Source organism: Vicugna pacos, chromosome 35 (genome assembly GCF_048564905.1).
Source record: "Vicugna pacos chromosome 35, VicPac4, whole genome shotgun sequence".
In the NCBI taxonomy this organism is placed as follows: Eukaryota; Metazoa; Chordata; class Mammalia; order Artiodactyla; family Camelidae; genus Vicugna; species Vicugna pacos.
In genome coordinates, this window is record NC_133021.1 from 24066837 (window position 1) to 24086714 (window position 19878).

The following is a 19878-nucleotide window of genomic DNA, read 5'->3' on the forward strand; positions in this document are numbered from 1 at the left end:
AAATTTAAGGAGGTTAAAGTCCCGTATTTGGAAAACTATAAGATACTGAAAAAAGAAACTGAAGATGACACAAACGGATGGAAAGATACACTGTGCCCATGGACTGAAATAATTAATACTGTTAAAACAACGATGTTACCCAGAGCAATCAACGGATTCAACATAATCCCTATCAAAATGCCAATGGAATTCTTCACAGAACTAGAACAAACAATTCTTAAATTTGTATGATAACACGAAAGACCCTGAACAGCAAAAACAACTTGGGAACGAAGAACAAAACTGGAGGTGTCATGATCCCGATACTGTAAAACTGCAGTAATCAAAACAGGATGGTACTGGCACCAAAAAAAGACACAAAGATCAATGGAAGAGAACAGACAGCCCAGAAAAGAACCCACACTTAAACACAGTCAATTAATCTATGACAAAAGAGGCAAGAGCATACAATGGGGAGAAGACTGCCTCTTCAATAAATTGTGTTGGAAAAACTGGAGAACTACGTGCAAAAGAATCAGAATGGACGGCTTTCTCACATCATGCTCAAAGATAAACTCAAAATGAATTAAAGACTTCCGTGTAAAACCTGACACAATAGAACTCCTCGAGGAGGCTGGCCGCCGGGCACGGGAGCCCAAGGCCGGTCGGGGTGGCCCAGGGTGGGGGTGGGGTGACGTGTGAGTGTCCTGGCCGCTCCGTCGTCGGCCCCAAGCGGCCGCCCTGCTCCCGCAGCCCCGAGGGACAGGGGGCCGCCGGCGCGGAGGGGGCACCCGGCCCACGCCTCCCCCGGGGCTCAGCCTCAGACTCCCAGGCCCAGGTGCCCGGACCGCCTATGCTGACCGCCGCCTGGACGCCGCCACCGCGGCGAGCTGGCGCCGAGGCCGGCCAGGCCCGCCCCCCGGCGGGTGCGCTCCTTCCACGGCCCGCGCACCACCTACCTGCACGCAGCTCGTGGAGCGGCGCGCGCCTCCGGCCTGGCCCGCACCCAGCGCGGCAACGTCCACTGCACATCCGGGCGCGCTGGCTCTGCGGCTTCGTCGGCTTCCCGCCGGCCTTCAGCTGCAGCCTCTTCACGGCCGCGCTGGCCGCCCGCTTCTGCCTGCAGTGCCTGCGCGTGCGCGTCCCGCTGCGCCCCCAGCTCAAGTGTCCGTGCTGCCAGTGCCGCTCGGCCGCGGGCACGGGGACTTCCGCCTCCTGCAGGAGCTGCTCGTCCAGGGCATCCACGTGACCATGCTGCCGGTTGGGGGGCTGGGCAGGTGCTTCATGGTCTTCGTGGACATGAGAGATGAGAGGGCCCACGCCTGGCTCTGGGGTGGACTATTGTGACCAGGTGTCGATGTCCCTGCTGCGTGGTCTTCTCTTGGCCAACTGGGTCAGGGCCCGTTCCGCTCCCTCCCGTGGACATGACCCGCCCCCAGCCTAGGTCTCTGGCCCCGGAGAGCAAAGGGCTGACGCTTTTCTGTGAAGGGGACGCTGGCACCCTCCCTCCTGCTGATTTTTGCCTGGACCCTTCTGTGTGTGCTTTAGGCCCAGTGTCCCCCGGGCCCCCGGCTTGTGGTTTTAGGCCGCCGCACTTATCCAAGGTATGCTGTGTGGTGCGGCCCATGGGTTCAGTCCACACTTGGAGGGCCTGTGTCCCTGTCGCCTCTCCAGGACACTGGCATCACCAATGGTGTGGGAGTCCCCAGGGAGGGGTGTGCTGCCCAGGTGCAAGTCTGGAGGGCGGTTCTCCTGGCCACACAGCCTCCTCAGGTGCACTCCTGACCCATGCCCCAGCCTTAGGGAAGTGTCAGTCTCCCCCAGCTGATGCACTGCACTGCCGCGAAGCTGCTCACTCTGCCCTGGGCCATTCAGGTCTGGGTTCAAGCCACAGATTCTTCTCCATCTGTCACCCTGTGAGGCGATGGGCGCTTGAGTCCCAGGCTGGGCTTCAGGGTCACCTTGGTCTGCTTGGCAGGTTCCTGGATCAGGGGCCAGCCCAGAGGAGGGTCCTGCCCAGGGGAGGGTCCGGGCACACCAGTCGTCCTCCTGGCCAGGTCTGTTGAGGATGCTGTCATCTCTTCACGTGTGGATTTCTGAAGAGGCACCTCAGTTTCTTTCTGGCTTTTGGGGGCTGCTTTCAGTCCCTTCCCTTGAGGAAGCATCCAGGATTGAGTCGTGTGTGTTGGGAGCAGACAGAAAAGGCGCGAGTGCAGAGAAGCCACTCTTGGAGTCAGGGGTGCACCAGGGCCGGATCTCTGACTGAGGGGCCCCGCTGCCCCTTTGTTCCTGCCCTGGCAGCAGTTAGAGCAGCTGGGAGTGAAAAGTAGGCATGAATGTGGGCCAGGAAGGAGCCCTGGTCCGGGGGGCTTTTGGTTGTAGAGAGAAGAACATGCCAGGGGGCCAGCATCTCACCCAGATGGCCCACCCTGGCCTTCTCTGTCAGACAGGGATAAGGCAGTGGTGGGCCTTGCGGGCAGGTGAGAGGCACTCTGAAGATGTGCTGGGACAGCAGAGGGATGTGTGGGATGAAGGGCCCCACACTGGGGTGACAGGTAGGCCAATGCTGCTTCACCCCAAGTTGTGTTCCCACAGCCCCTGGGCACGGGCAGGGGTAACCCTCAGCCAGTCCTCAACCCGGCCTGGCCAGGTAGCCCTGCAGCCTGTGGAGCTGTCGGGACAGCTGCTTGCCACTGGAAGGAAACCCAAATCAGGGAGAGAAAGCAAAAAACACTTGGCTGTAAACTGTGCTCTTTAACGTGTAGCCAGCTTGTGTCCGTCAGTCGTCCACTGCTCAGAGGAGGAGGCTGGGGTGGGCCTGTCTGAGTCACCTGGAGCCAGCTCACGTGGACCCCACTTCTCGGAGCTGCAGAGAATCTTTTGCACTAAATCATGCTGTTTCCTAAAAGCTTTGTTTTGTGTTAATTGACTCACATGACTCAGATCCTCCGAGGCCCCCTGTGAGGTGGGCACATGTCCACAGGGCTGGAGTGGAGGGGTTGTGGCCGTGCGGACACAAAGCTGCTCAGTGTCTTGAGTGCCTGTGAAATTCTTTATGAAATGAGCCATCTACATTAAACTTATTTTTTTTTAACATCTTGAAAAACAACAACAACAACAAAAAACTCGAAGAAAACAGGCAGTATGCTCTTTGACATCGATTCTAGCAATATATATATATATATATATATACACATATATATATATATATATTTTTGCTTATGTCTCCTTAGGCAATGTAAACAAAAGCCAAAACAAACAAAAGGGACTACATCAAACTAAAAATCTTTTGTACAGCAAAGAAAACTATCAACAAAACAAAAAGGTCACCTACTGAATGGGATAAGATACTTTCAAACAACATGTCCAAACAGAGATTAGTATCTGAAATATACAAAGAGCTCATACAACTCAACATCAAATAAATAAAGAACAAAATGGGCAGAGGGCCTGAATAGATGGTTTCCCAAAGAAGACACACAGGTGGACAACAGACACATGAGAGGATGCTCAACGTCACTGATCATCAGGGAAATGTAAACCAGAACTAAGCAGTGAGATAATCACCTCCCACCTGCCAGAATGTCTATCATCAAAAAGAAAACGAACCACAGGTGTTGGAGAGGATGTGGCAAAAAAGGGAACCCTCATGCATTGCTGGTGGGAATGTAAATTTGGTGCAGCCACTATGGAAAACAGTATGGAGTCCCCTCAAAAAATTAAACAGAGCTATCATGTGCTCCAGCAATACCACTTCTAGGTATTTTCCCAAAGAAAACAAAAACACTACTTTGAAAAGATAAATGCACTCCTATTTTTGCTGCAGCATTATTCATAGTAACCAAGGTACTAGACCTAAGTGCTTGTGGATAGGTGAATGGATAAAGCAGATGTGATATACACATATATATACACACAGTTATTTATATATAAAAATGGAATATTTCTCAGCCATAAAAAAAAGTGGCATTTTCCCATTGTAGCAACATGGATGGACCTAGAGGGTATTATGCTCAGTAAAACAAGTCAGACAGAAAAAGCTAAACATTGTAGATTTCACTTATATGTGTTGTCTAAAAAATGAATGAACAAAATAGAAACAAAGTCACAGATACAGAGAACAGACAGGTGGTTGGTTGCCAGAAGGGAGATGTGTCCGGGGATGAGTGAAATCAGTGAGGGAAAATAAGAGATACAAATCTTCCACTCACAAAATAAATAAGTAATGGTAATAAAATGTACAGTGTGGGAAGTACAGTCAACAATAATATATCTTTGCATGGTGACATGTGGTTACTAGATTTATCGTAGGGATCATTTTGAAATGTATAGAAATAGCAAATCACTATGTTGTGCACCAGAAACTAACACAGTGTTGTCAGCAATTATGCTTCAACAAAGAAACAAAGTCACAGAGAAAGAGATCACATTTGTGTTTACCAGGGGTGAGGAGGTGGAAACAGGGGGAATTCGATGAAAGTGGTCTAAGGGTACAAACTTCCAGTTATAAGATAAGTAAGTACTAGGGATGCAATGTACAACATGATTAATATAATTAACACGCTGTATAGTATATAGGGAAGTTATTAAGAGAGTAAATCCTAAGAAGTCTTATCACAAGGAAACATTTTTTTTCTTTTTCTTTTATTTTTTAACTATATGAGATGGGGAATGTTCACTAAACATACTGGTCAGCATCTTATGATGTCTGTTAAGTCAAACCGTGATGTTGTACACCTTAATATCTCAATAATATCTCAATATCTCAATAAAACTGGAAGGAAGAAAAGTACAATATGACTGATTTCCAAGTAAAAAATACTAGGCGAAACATCATGCAATTGTCATTTTTAAAGGCAAAATGATCTAATGTGGCAATCTAATTGCACATGGTTCAAACTAGTATTTAGGTCAGGATGTTTGAGTCACTGAATTTTTTCAGAATACCTTGATGAATCTAGCCTTTAATTTAACTTTAAATCAGCTCCCAGGCATAGTAACAATAATATGTAACCAAAACCTAAATAAATGAAAATTGCAAATGTTTTCAAATCCCATTCTAATCCTCAAATCCTCCAGTGTTGTCATTATCACTGTAAGAATGGATGCCCTGGCCAGTTTCCATTAACTACTATTTATATGCTTAAAACCAGTTTTAACAAAACTTATTTTTACAGTATTTAAACTTGTTAGGGGATTTCATGAATAATTTATAAGCATAGTACAAAGCCCCACTGGCAACCATTTGAGAAAAAAACACGGAACTCATACCAAGACTGTGCCTACTGCACGTTCTCCTCCTTAGATCCTCATCAGCCCAGCTTCTGCAGGAGTATCTGCTCTTAACACAAGGATGCCGCCTTCTCCCAGGTGTGACTATATTCCGGCCTTGACTGTTAGGGTGATTTGATTGAGCAAACCAGTTTGTTGTTTTAGTTATTTTTAGCAACAATAATGTGGATTTTTTTGTTTTTGAGAAAAAGAAAAATCATAAAACCTTAAAAATGTTGGTTAGCAGGGCTAAAATTTCCAGCAAAATGGCCAGAAATTTCCTGATACTAAACATCCTCCCTTGGATATATTCTTTGCATGTGTTTTCCTACAGCAGTTAACAACAGGCTTAGACAGCTGTATTTTTTTCCCCCCTACCCCATTTTATGAGAAAAATGTTAGCAAAATGATCACCCTAAAATTGATAATAAAATGAAAAAAATGAAGGCACAAAGTATCTGGGCTAATTTAAATTATTTATAATACAAATTGCACTCCACTAGAAATATATCCTTGATGGTAAAAATTGTTATCCTTTTAGAAGCGTTTGGAAAGAGAAGAGTTGATGATATTTCTTGCCTTTAAGGCAACTCTCTAAACTGGGCCAGGACACAAGCCAAATGACAGTCTTGCTAAAAGCAATATTCACTTTATGTATTAAGTGCTAGTCTTACATAAGAGTGAAAATGCATCCTATTTACAGGAAAAGCTGAGGATCAGTAGATAGACTTGAGAAAAAGTGTATTATACTTTGGCAACTTTTAGTTAACGTTTATTTTGCTGTCATTCTATCTTGATCATTTGGGTGCCCCAAAGCATGGAACAGACAGTATTTCGGGGAGGGTCATCATCTCCAAATTACGAACGTCCCACTGCTGCTTCCCTGACTTAGCGCTAGGAGTCACAGAGTTCTCTCCGGGGACCTTTAGAACCTACACCCGGAAGGCTGCCATCTGCAGAGACAACTTTTATTCTTAGTCCATGAAACAGACGTGCACGCTGGTGTCCTCAGAAGTTGTTGGCCAAGTAGAGTAACAACTTGGGGTCGGTACCCACCAGACTCCCGTAACAGCAGCCTCATGCCCCGGTTTCCTGGTGGAGGGAGAAAGAAAGTCCTCAAAGATCTGAAGAGCACTGAAATAAGACACACAGATCTTGCAGGGGGAGTGCTGGAGGGCGGGCCGGAGAGAAGAGGGGGCCAAGCAAAGAAAAGGGCTGTCCCGATGATGCACGTCTACAGGACTCTTAATAGCTACAGTCACCCTCCCATCCGGCAGGATATTACTCGCAGGCAAACTAAACACAAATAAATCAGATCAAGTCTTTCTTTTAAGGCAGGCGAAGCTTGGCAGTGTTGCAGGTGGGAGTAATCTCCCCAGTGGCAGAACCAGGGACCGTGACCTCTACAGGGAGTGTTAAAAGGGCGTGCCCTTCTTCCTCCTGCAGCCCCGGAAATAATGTGCCTACATCAGAGTAGGAGTCACAGGTGGGATGGGAGAGGGAGCCTTAAAGCCTTTCTTGCTGTTGTTTTTTCCAACCATGATTGGACTAAAGTGGATGCAGTCTGATCTTGAACCCCTGCCAAGATGGGCAGTGGCCAATTCAAACGGAAGGTGTTCTCTGTGTGTGTGTCTCTGTCTCTGTCTCTGTCTCTGTCTCTCTCACACACACTGTGAACCACAAACTGCTCTCATCAGACAAACAGTCAAGTCTGAACAAAGACTAACTCTATGGAGCCCAATAGAAACCCACTTCCCATCTCCCCATGGAGCTCAGAGAATTTTCCCAGGTTCCAGAGCTGCCAGCAAGAGGCTGGCACAGACCTTGCTCCACTCAACTGCCTGAGCCCTTAACTTGGGGCTCTGGTCTCTGTAGACACAGCTGGGCAGAAACTTCTCCCCTCCCAGACCAGGAGGAACCCCTCCAGAGCCTCAGCTGAGTGGTCTTGGCTTCCTCCCTATCTGGTTTTTGCAGTTCCATATTTCAGACACCTCCTCTCCTTGCACTGTGTAGCCAAAAAGCATTTTCTTCTCCATCTCGCTTTTAGTGGGGCACAACAGTTCCATCCCCTCCAACCCTGGGCGGGATCTCAGCCTCTGAACTGAGCCAGGTCTCTGGCATCTCTCCTCCAGCCCCACCCCTTCCAGGGCCCCCTCAGTTTCTGTTTCCATGGAATTGCACCTCAGTAATGCCCACTCCTCTCCCTTTGCCTCCAAAAACCAGTTTACCAGGTCCATAACCCACACACCCACACACCCACACACCACTGGAGCTAACTGGCTTTTCTTCTAGGTCACCTCTGCCAGAGGCCGGTGGCAGCTCGAGGGAAGGCATGAGGAAGGGAGGGTAGGATGCCCTGACTGTGGAGAGACAGGTACCTCCTGACAGCGCTGTGGCCTCCACCACTGTGTAGAGGATGTGGTCTGGCCTCGCACAATTCTGCGCCCCCCACCGGAAAAGGGGACCACCTGTGGAGAAAATTATCTGCATAAACAGCAATTTCACTCCAGCTTTCCCTGCAGATGGTCCTGATTTGGAAAAGGCATGCAGACAGTCTTTGAAATACAACTTCTGTTTTTTTGGCCACTTGGAATTCTTTGTAAGCCTCACCGTCCCCAGGACAATTTCTTGACGTGACATCGTTAGCTTCCTCGGAAACCTAGTTCTCTCGTCTTAATGGCTTATTATTTTAAAACTCACCAGATTCTAATTTCTGAATCTACGTTTCCCCTTTGTGCTTCCAAATACAATGTCATCAAATCCTATAAGATTTTTTTCTCTCCATTCATATTGTCACCATTCTACTCCAGACCTTTATTACCCCACACTCTGCCTATGACATTATAAGCTCTGTGTTTTAGGTTTCCCCAATCTCCCCTGCACACGACTCCCAAACTAACACTCTTCGACACATTTGTCTTTGCATGCACTGATGCCTTCAGGAGCTCACTATTACCTACACAATGCACTGTGCTGTGTATTACCAAATTCATTAACTTAATTTTTATTTCCTTCCAACAGATATTTATTGAGTACCTGCAGTGTGTCCCACATCATCCTTAGCTCTAGGGAAATAAACAAGCCAGACCCATTTCTTTCTTGCCTTTTAGAAAGGGGGAGGTTGATATTTAAGATAAATGCTCAGAAAGAGAAACTGTGCAAGCACTCAATGAGGGAAGCAAAGCAAGTCTCTGGGTCTCGCGAGGCCTCTCCAGAAGTGACATTTAAGCTGATTCTTGAAGGAGGAACAATGATTAATTAGTGAGGCACAAGTGAAGGGGACAGGAAATGAAGAAGGCCTGATGGGGGAGAAAGTCTGATGCATCTGTGGGGAGAGGGAAGGCTGGTGTGGCTGGATGCAGAGACATGTGGGCAAGCACAGTGGGGGAGAAAGGCCAAAGGCCACCAGGGGCTAGACCATGCAGAGCCTGGGAGGATGTGCTGAGGAATCTGGGCTTCATTATAAAAGCCATGGGAAACCACAGGCAGGTTTGAAGCAGAGGAACGCAGTCATTTCTTGTGTTTTTGAAAGATCACGCCAGCTACAAAATGGAGAAGGTTGGAGGAAGATATTGCTGGATGACCAAATTGGAAGGGCAGTAGCGTAGACAAGAGATGGGGTGGGTCGGACCAGTGTGGCACCATGGCCATCAGTGGAAATGGAGAAAACACATGCATTCAAGAGAGAATGAGATAAAGAGGCATCTGCAGTGAGGGAGATGGAAGAAGCAGAGAAGGAAGTTATGGATGAAGTCCAAGTTCTTAGTCTTTAACGAGTTGGGGATCCAGGAGAAGAAGAATCAGGTGTGAGTGTGGGGAAGGTGTAGATGCCAAGTTGAGCTTGGGCTAGTTTAGTCCAAAGTGGGTACGTCTAGTAGGTAGCAGCACAATTCACTCAGAAGCTCAGAAGAGAGGTCCCGGTGTGAGAGATAAATTGGAAATTTATTAGCATATTCGGTGACCGAGACCCTGGGGGTGGGTGAAGTTGTTCCATGAGATGAGAGTGGCCTGATCCTGAGGCTCAAGAAACAATAACAAGGAAAGTTTGAGTAGAGAAGAAAGAGCTTGTAAAGGAGACTCTAGAAAGAGAAGCCAATCAAGCAGGGGAAAGTACAAGGGTACGCTGCCAAGAAAGCGGAGAGAAGGAAGTTTGGTGAGGGATAGGGCTGTTGGAGGCAGCGTGCTAAGGACCATTAAGTCCCCCTGGAGCCATGGAGGTTATTCATATTATTTTGGTTTTTCATTTGTTAGTCTGAATTCCATTTGGCACGGTCCCCCATAGCCCAGTTGATAGTTTGTGAAAGTTAATATATAGTACAGTTTACTCTGTGCTGTAGAGTTCTCTGGGTTTTGACAAATGCATAAATTCATCTATCTACCACCGCAGTCATGATACAGAATTTTTCCCTTACCCTCAAATTTCCTCATGCTGCCCTCTGTAGTCCAACCTTTCTCCCCAACTCCTGATTGGTTTCCTGTTTCTAGAGTTTTGTCTTTTCCAACATGTCACATGAAATCGTACGTTATATTGCCTTTTGGGCCTGGCCTCCTTCACTTAGCAAAATATATTTAAGAATCATTCATGTTATTACATGAATCAATAGTTCATTCCCTTTTCAGTGCTGAGTAGTATTCCATCATGTAGATATGTGTATGTATATGTGTGTGTCACAAATTGTTTATCCATTCACAGGTTGAAGGATATGTTGGCAATTTTCAGTTTCTGTTGACTATGAATAGAGCTGTTGTAAACATTTGCAGGCAGGTTTAGCCTGAACATAAGTTTTGATTTCTCTTGGGAGTGTGACTGTTGAGTTCTACCGTAAAGCTATGTTTAACCTTATAATCATTAGTCTCTTCAAGACTTTGTGGTTTTGTTCAGGTGGTAAGGTCAAAACAGGATTGGAGAGAGCAAAGAAGTAAGAGAGAAGGGAGGAGATAGATACAGTCAGTGAAAGCAATGCTTTGGAGAGTTCTGGTGGACTTGGAGATGATAAACAGGGCTGTGGCTGGAAGTGGCCACAAAGTTAAGGGAGGGAGGGTTTGGCAAAAATCAAAAATATTTGAGTGTGTTTAATGACGGTGAGAAGGAGGAATCAGACAGGGAGAGGCTGAAGATAAGGGAAAGACAGGGTATGGGGGGGAAGAGGGGGTGGTAAGATTTCTGAGAAGGTGGGAGAGACTGGCTTTTGATTAGAAAGAGGAACTCACTCCATTTTACTGAGACAGCAAGAAAGCACGGAGCCTTTCACAGCCCTAGTCTGACCTTAATGTGACCGCCTAGGGGCTGGGAGAAGACAAGTTCAGATCTCTCAAACCACCCAACCGCAAAACCTCCGACTCCACCCAGACTGTCTCATGTTCTCTAAGAGCCAATCAGCATTTTTGGAGGAGACAGTCAATCACCTTTGCTTGTCCAGCGGTGATGGAGCAGGTGCTAATGAAAAGCAAAAAGTTTAGCAGATTGTTGATATTTATCCCCAGAGGTATGCTGCCTCATATTCTACAAAAACACTCCTATGATATTCAAAGTTTGATCTCAAGTCACAAAGAACCACCAGATCACCAAACAGTCCCCTCCTGGTCACAGGACCCGGGTATGTACAGGACATGGGGGCAGCTGACTTGGTCATGAAAATGTCCCTAACTTTGTACAGTTTGGCCTCTTAGCAAGCTTTCTTGATAACATAAACATGTTTCCTTGTTAGAGGCCCTGACATTGACCCTTGATAATTCAAAGCAGTGGTGCCTTTTCCTCTGACTCATTAATGAATAAGACAGGCTGTATTTTTTCCTCATCTATTTCTACCCTTAAGAAAAAAATAGTGTCACAACAATGACCCATTAAGAAAAACAGCATTCTATCAACCAGAGTGATGATGATGCAAGTTGCTGGGCATGTTGGGGAGGAAGTGATGGATTTAAGACCTTCAGGGGATATTTGAAATGATTCCAGCCACTCATCCAGGTTCCATGAAGCCTCACCGTGATATGGAGCAGAGAAATTTGTAAGCCAGGACTGATAATAACACAGTTAGTTGTTGGATATCAGATTTAATACCTTCAAAACTCCCAGGAGCCAATAAGTGTTTCGTGGAATAGTTCTATACAAAAGAACATGCTATGGTAATCTCATTTTAATGTACCTGAAAAAAAGCGAGGGGTTTAACCTCAGGAAACATAATTTCTGATTTTTGGAAAAGTCCTGGAGAAGTCATAAGTCTAATATAATCAGGGAAGAATTCTGCAGATGGCAACTCAGGCTGTGAATCCAGAAATAATCTATACAGGAGATTGGTGTTTTAATGATTTTGGGTTATTGTTTTGATTTTCTCAGCCACGTTATTATATTTTGCAAGCCTGCCATACTATAAATACATTTGCTTCTACATTGGGGAAATTTCTTCCAGAATACTTAGCACTAGTAAAACAGGGCCAAGAACGTTAGGAAGTAGCTCTGTGATTATAAAGCCGTGGCTTGACTTAGAATCACTCACAGATTTCCACTGAGCTGGGGGCTGGGGATCCGGTGTGGATTAGAGACAGACCCCCCACCCAAGAGCCCTTACAGTCCCTTCCCTGTCACAGATGCCCTTGGAAAGCAGAGACTAGAATCCTGTGTGATTTGTGTCATTGGGAGCACAGCAAAGTGAAGCTTAGCTCTGTTTGGAAAGTCTAGAGAAGACACATTTAAGAAAGTGTCTACAGAGGCAGAATCTCATAAGCAGGATCTTCCCAGTGGAGGAGGCAGAGGAGAGCAAGGCAGAGTGGCCAAGATGCACAAGAACACAGAGACTTGGAGAACACGAGTTTAGAAAGCACTCCTCGAGCCTGGCTGGAGCAGAGCCATGCGTCCCAAAGCCAGAAGCCTCTTCTCCAGGGAAAAATCATTCTCGACCTATCCTTGGTGTTTATCCTACGCAACATAGTTGTAGCCACTGAGAGATGTGGAATGGTGACAGACCACGGAGCCCAGAGGAAGGACTTTGGGTACCTGGTCAATAGTGGATGGTCTTCTTACGTGTCTTAGGAAACCAGCAGATGCCCTGCTCTTCCACATCCCATCACAGGAAGCCCCGGGAGCCTGATGCAGCTCTGGTCTGTAAAGAGAGGCTGCCTTGCAACGTGCTCTTTCTAACTCCTGAGCAGCCAGGAAGCAAACGCACCTCCTAATTCCTCCTACTCCTAGATGAGTAAGTGCAAAGCATTTGGAGATCTGTCACCATGAGCAAGAAGACTCTGTGGTGATGTCACACGGCAGTAATATGTTCTCCTTTGTGGCAGCTCTGGACTGAATGCTTGGGTCCCCACAAACTTCATAGGTTGAAATCCTAATCCCCAATGAGATGACAGTAGGAGGTGGGGCCTTTCAGAGGTGATTAGGTCATGAGGGTGGAGCGCTCATGAATGGGATTAGTGCCCTCATAGGAGAGACTCCAGAAGGCTCCCTGCCCCCTCCCGCCTTGTGAGAACAGAGCGAGAAGATGGCCACCTGTGAACCAGGATGCGGGCTCTCACCAGAATCCAACTCTGATCTCATCTCCAACTTCCACCCTCCAGAACTGTGAGAAACAAATTGTATTTATTTTTGTTTATCAGCCACCCAGTATATAATACGTTTTCATAGTGGCCTGAACTGACTAAGCCTAGATTGTACACGTGGCCTTTGCAGATGGCATAAACAGATGGTCAGGATTTGGGAATCTGTCTCTGCAGAATGGAATAAAGTGAAGCCAACTAAAGGGTTTGAGGGTTGAATCTATGGCCTTTTGCCATAGATTCATTCATTCATTCACAAATTCATTTATTCAAACATTTATGTTTGTCAAGCACTGTGTGAGCAGAGAAAACCTGGGATAAAAGAAGACTATCACAATAATAAAACTTCATAGATTTGGACCCCTTTAGTTAGGAATTTGAGGTTCATTTGAAAAGTAGGTAAAATTTAACATTGAAAGAAATACTTAATAAGCCAATGAGGAGCATCACTGCAGCCTTAGAAGAATGATCTAGGACAGTGGTTTTCAAGAACCTTCTCTTTAGATGCACACAAGGAAAACACATTAAAAAACAGACCACTCTTAAAGATGTCTCAGTGTTTCTTAAAGAATTTACATTAGGCCAGGATCGATCCTAGTTACTATAAAATTTTTTTGTTTTTGTTTTTTGGTTTTTGGGGGGTGGGGGTGGGGGAGGTAATTAAGTTTATTTGTTTATTTTTAATAGAGGTCCTGGGGACAGAATCTAGGGCCTTGTCCATGCTAGGCGGGCACACTACCACTGAGCTATACTCTCCCCCAGATCCTAATTTCTATAAATCTGTCAAAGTAATAAAACTACGTTTCTTACAATTTTTCTATGATTCCTACTTCCAGCTAAATCAGACCAACATTTTTTTCTGCCACCCTTAGTCATGGTTGGTATTAGACTTTGTCCTGCAAAGTAGCTTTAATTGAAGGATTAATAGATTTGTTGAGTTTGGATACCACAGATATCAAGCACGAATCTCCAAATTAGATGGAGGCCCCTACCCAGAGCCTTGGAGGACAGTGGGGTGACCAGGATGACCGAGGGCCATGTCCTGGAAGCACCATTACAATACCCCTGCACCAGCTGGAAACCTCAGTGTCATTTAGGCACAAGTGTGTTACAGCCCCTGATGAACAAATGAAGGAAACACAGGCATGAGGCAGTTGAACTGCTGCATCAAGGTCACCCCGAGCCCGTCATGGGAAATTGGGAGCAAGGGCCACGCAGGCTGTGTCTGTTTCAATATCTGTGACTGTCTCCCTCCCATTCCTGGTGATAAGAAACTTCAATTTTTACTGCTAATTTTGATGTTTTTGAGCTTGAGATGGCATTTCTCAGTCATTCCCTCTCTTCCTTCCTTCATTAATGTTTGGCGTATCTATTACATTAAAAAAAAAACACACTCCCCATTAAACAGCAAAGTTATGACATTTATGGAACATTAGCCAGAAAATATGAAACTGAAGCATTATTCTAAGTTCACTTAGGCTGCATCCTTGCTAAAATTCAGAATTCTTACAAGAACAAAAATAAATAAACTTGGACATACTCCTTATTTAAAATCTTGTACACGTGGACTTCCAAAGGGGATATAGGAAATAATTAGGCGAGCAATCATTCACATGTCTTTGTTGACATTAAAATATCCTGGCTAATGTCAATCTGATAATGAATGAGTATCTGCACTCTCTGAAAATGAGTTTGAAAAATTGTCAGAAGCAAAAGGAATGCCTAATTTGCTCACCCCCCGGAGGCAGAGCTAGCTCTGGAAAAAGCCTCCTTTGTCAAGGATCTTGTTTATAGAGTTACTTCTGCCCTGTTTTAGTATCTTCTCCTTTTAAATCCTTATTCTATTAATAGTCAGCACAAGACATCACATCACATAGAATCTCACCTGCCCAGTGGCAGGTGTGTGTGTGTTGGGGGGGCAGAAAAGGTGACCAGGGGACTTCCCTTAAAGTGACATAACAAACACATTTTTAAATTGAGATGATATGGCTGTGTATTTGCTTGTGTTGTGGGATGGGGAGGCTGCTGAAGATGATCGGTCGAAGGTGCTCTAGACTTTGCAGGCTACTGCCTGGTTCGATCCAGAATTTCACAGATGTGAGCCACGGCAAGCAAAGCAGCAGGGGAAATAAGAGTTCCCACAAGAGGGCGACTTGTTGGTGGCAAAGGACCCTTTCTCCGAAAGGATTTCTGTCCTGCACTGAGGACCAGAACCCAAGCTAACAGAAACGATCTTTTTTGTCTGGGTTTTGTGTCTCCTAAATGATTCCAAATATATTCATTCCCTGTGGCCAGACCTCCTCATATGCATTGAGCAGAATAATGAGACGATTGGCAAATGAGTCTAACATTTCCATGACCCATTTTCTTTTTTCCCATCAAATGTTACTGGTTTGTGATATCCCACAATCTAGGAACCACGGAATTATACATCACATCCATTCTGCCATTTATATCCTTGTAATATGCTTTGTCTGAGAAGATAGTAATAAAATCCACTCTATCCCTGTTGGTCAGATGTTTGTCAGCAGGAGTCTGACTCAGGTGCTGCAGACGAGCTGGAGAGAGTCTACAGGTCCATCCCTCTTAGTCACCTTTTGTTCCTTACCTAAGCTGACCTCTCCATAGCATCCGACACCTGCCGGTACTTCCTCTCTCTTGAAACACCCCCTCAGTTGGCCTGACATCATGAGACAGCAGCTTGGCTTCCCTCCTGCTCTCTGAGTGACTTTTCTTTCTTGGGTTCCTGTAAGTGGTCCATTTCCACTTTTGCCTGCCTCTGAAAGGAGGAGGCCCTTTATTTCTTTGTTCTAGGTCCTCTTGTCTTTTCCCTTCCGCACCCTCCTGGCACATCTCATTCATGTCCATGGTGCTCATTACTAACTAGAAAGCCCTAGCTCCTGAATTTATTTCTCTCACCTGGATGGAAATAGTAAAGTGTTCAGTGTTGGGCACATAGTAAAGGCCCGTTCTGCCACTCAACAATGATTTATTGAGACCTTACATCTACCAGGTCCCATTCTGGCTGCCGTAGAAGTAAGAAAAACGGACAAAATTCCTGCCCCCATGGAGCTTACATTCGAATAGTAGAGCATCGCAAGCAAAATTAATAAGTAAAAGTAAGTAAAATATATTGTCGTTCAGTTAGTGCTACATGTTGTGGGGGGAAATATGATGCAGACAAGGAGGACAGGGAGGGCTTTGGTAGAAAACACTTCTTGCCAGTTAAAATTGGGTGCCCAAGAGGGTCTTACTGCTCGGATGACACACTGAGCAAAAATCTGAAGGAGACAGGGAGTGAACTGTGCAGATTCCCAGAGAAAGAGTGTTCCAGACAGGAGGGGGGCAAATGCAAAGACTAAACACCTAGCAACTATAACGTAATTGCTCTTAGGTTTCTTTCCTGAGGTCCGGCCTCTAATTAAACATCTCCTCTAGATGCCCCACAGACACACCTGAACCTCAGTGGGTCTGGAAAAATACTGATGATCATCCACCTTGTCTGATGCCCTGCCTGGGTGAGCAGAACCGTCATCCACCCACTGCCTGAGGCAGAAACCCGGGCAGCCTCAGCTCCCTCCCCTCCCCTCCTGTATCAAACCAGTTGCAATTTCTTAATGCAGTAATTTTAGATTTGTATTTGGCTTTCTATTTGCTCTATCACCTCACCAATTAAACAAGCATAATTTAATTAACATTTAATGGATAGGGATGGAGGAGGAGGGATAAACTGGGAGTTTGGGATTAGCAGATACAAAGTACTATATATAAAATAGGTAAACAAGAAGTTTATACTGTATAGCACAGGGAACTATATTCAATATCTTGTTATAAACTATAGCAGAAAATAATTTGAAAAAAAAATTTGATGGACAAAATATTGAGAGATTTGTGTCCAAGTACTTCCAAATGTAAGGTGCTGTTCTTCTACTGCGACAAAGTGCTGGGTTAGACGTGGAGACTAAATCTCCCCGAAGATACATAAGGCCTGTATGTTACCCCAAATCTTACACCATGAAGCTAACTAGCAATTATTGAGTACTTCTTCTTATATTATTTAATTGTGTTTTTCATAAAATCAAGGCCTAGAGAGATGAAGGAGTCTGGCTGAGGTTATACAAAGAGCAAACAGTAGGGTCTGGATTAGAACTCAGGTGGGGTGACCAATGCTTTGTGCTAGCAATGTCCTGGAGGCCACGTGCCCACTGTGATCAGGAAACCAGGGCTGGAGGGAGGCATGGAGACAGACCATGGTGTCAGGAGACAGCAGTAGCAGGGTGGCTCTGGGAGCAAGGCTGAGCTCATGTCTTAGGTCCTGTTCTCTCCTGTCCCTCTTTAGGAAAACTTGATTGTGGTCTTTCAGACATGCTTGATATATATATATATATACACACACACACATACATATATATATTTTTTTAATAAAATAAAAACTTGTAAAAAGGAAGCAAAAGTGCCAACCAAATAACAGACATCCTCAAAAATGCCGAAGCCCCAAGGCATTGGGACAAAGGCCGGTACCCTGGGTGAACACAGTGAATTCCTGGGGAGGGGGGGATCACCCACAGCCCATCAGCCATTCCTGTCCAGACACTCAGCTGCAAGTAGGGACAAAGCACCGTGGCTTTCAGCAACAGAAAGCTTCTTTTCATCTCCCTGTACTACCTCTGGCAACGCTAACCCTGTGTTTAGTCCTGCCTTAACTGCTGGGGAGATCCGCCCAGGGCACGCCTCTAGCAGACGTGACCTCATGAAGTCAAAGATGCCCTCCTGGACCCAACTGGGCAAGGCTGCAGCTTCCACTTCTAATGGGAAGGAACACTGGAAAGGAAGCAGTTTCCAAGGGGTTCTGAAAACTTGCCTTCATTTTCAGGCATGCTTCATCCGACCAGACTGTGCGGATAATTTCATGGGCTCAGGTGAACAGGGAGGCAGGAAGCTGAAAACATCCAATGCAACAAGAAGGGAGAGGAGGCGGGAGGAGACGCCACCGGGAGATGAATGGTCAGTGTGAGGCAGGCTGTCTTGGACTCAGCAGCAGACATGGTCCCAGGGCCAATCCAAATGCTGTGCCCCGCTCCCTCTTCCCAGCTTCTATCTGTTTCCCCCACAGAAAATAAAAACTCAGAGCCTTGAGCCTAGCTCTTAAGATATCTCTATTCGCAGCATCAGTTTTGGCCTTCCAGCTCATTTTCTTTTGACTTCGTAAACAACAAATAAACAATCAGGAGAAATGATACAGGGTACAAAACATTCCATCCCAGGCTTATTTGCATCTATCTTTGCCTCTTTGTAAACTGGAACTGTCAAGTAAAGATCACAGCGTTATCAAATGTGCAGGAGAAATGAATTTCAGCACATTCGCAACACAATCATCCCATTAGATTTAAAAAATCAGCTTCATTTTCAACAGCAGTGTAAACCCCTGTGAAAGACGCAGAAAAGCTTTCAAGCAGGTTTTCATGACATTCTAACTCAACCCATTTGTTCCCCTAATCACTGTCGTATTGATCCAAAAATAACAATAATCTCTACAATCCAGGCTCTCCTTGTTTAAAAATAATTTTGAGGAGTGTTAAGATCAAGTTAGTGTTTTTGATGGGAAAAAAGCACTTGCTAAACTATTAATACTCTAAGAGTGTAAATAGAATGTTTAAATTGCCTGAAAAAACAAGCTGTCCCTTAAAGACCATGCCCATAGCAAAAATGAACATATTAACTCCATGTGCTATCTAGAAATAATTTTTACTTATATGTGAAGTCAAATACAGTTGATCAATCTAATTTAAATCACTATGTAAAGTTGGAAGAGATTAAAATGTTGCTTCTTTTAGAACCTTAAAATTGAAATGGGCTTTTCCTCCTAATTATGGTTAATTAGTGAGGTTTTATTGTAGCAATAAATCACAGGGAAGCTTCTAGTTTCATGGGTGGTTGGTGCCGATTCAAATCAGGATCACTGACCTGATGCTTGAGGAAGGATTGGCTGCTTCCAGAAGGACCCATTAATGACTTAGGAAAACAGATGTGCCACTGAGCAGCGCTAGCCGTGCCAAGGACAGAATCTCCCTTCTTCTTTCTCCATCCTTTTAAATAAACCAAGGACAGACACCGACCCAGGAGCACTGGATAAATAACCAAGCAATATCATCAGAGTTTGAAAAAAGCCTGTGCAGCCAGCAGCCGATACCAACAGAAGGAAACTGCTTTCATCTCTCAGTCTGCTCAGATTTCACCAGACCCAGACACACCTGCAAGAAGCCCTAAACAAAAATAAGAAAGGAAAAAGAAGGTCCTGGAAATTGGAATATTTAATTAGAGATCCTCTTGTTGTAAGCAACAGAAACTCACTGAAACCAGCCTATACAGAAAGACTTCAAGGATGTGGGAGCATTGCAAACAAGACACTCAGATACACAGAAGGGCCACAGGAGAGTCTGGATTCAGCACTCCCATTTGTCTCTTCTCTCTCATCTGTCTATCTGAATACCTTTTTTTTTCCCCCTCCCTCTTAACTATTTCTCTCTGATTCTCTATGTACTGGGCCAAACATAGATGTACCAGGATGTTCTGGTTTAAGTACCAACAGAAACTTCCTATCATCACTCAGATCCAATTTTAAATTTTCAGAAGAGATTAGCTCTTATATCAGTATTTCATTTCATCAGTGGCATCTACAGCCTGGCTTTGGGGATTCAAATATTGCTCCAGACACTGGGGCCATGTCTGTGGATGATAAGGATGCAGATGGAGGCTGTGCCAGCATCCCAAGAGTTATCCACGACCAGCATCAGGGGCGGCACTCCCCTTTGCAAAAGATCAGTCCTGTCATAGGATGGGTGATTCCTTATCCGAGATCATCCATAGATCCTTTACAGGAAGCACGTTTCAGTATTTCAAAGGAATAAGAATAATCAGATAGCTTATTTGCATTTAAATAGGCTTATCTTATTTCCTTTTAATGTCAATATGATATCACAAAGGGGTAGATGATATTATGCCATTTATGTTTTTTAAAGGAAATGGAGATGGTGAGGTTCAGAGAAGGGAACAGTCACCCAGCTAGTCTGAGGAAACACAAAGGTTAAA

General features: G+C 45.1%; 1 protein-coding gene and 1 long non-coding RNA gene across 2 annotated transcripts in view; one reads left to right on the forward strand and one right to left on the reverse strand.

The window, feature by feature from the left end:
- The window catches only part of KIAA1217 (KIAA1217 ortholog), a 669685-nt gene that overhangs the window by 361918 nt on the left and 287889 nt on the right, over positions 1–19878 (reverse strand). The window lies entirely within an intron of this gene.
- Positions 12728–16420, forward strand: LOC140691417 (uncharacterized). Its single transcript, XR_012067025.1, has 3 exons — positions 12728–12814; positions 15803–15908; positions 16228–16420. It is a non-coding gene; the product is annotated as an uncharacterized lncRNA (long non-coding RNA).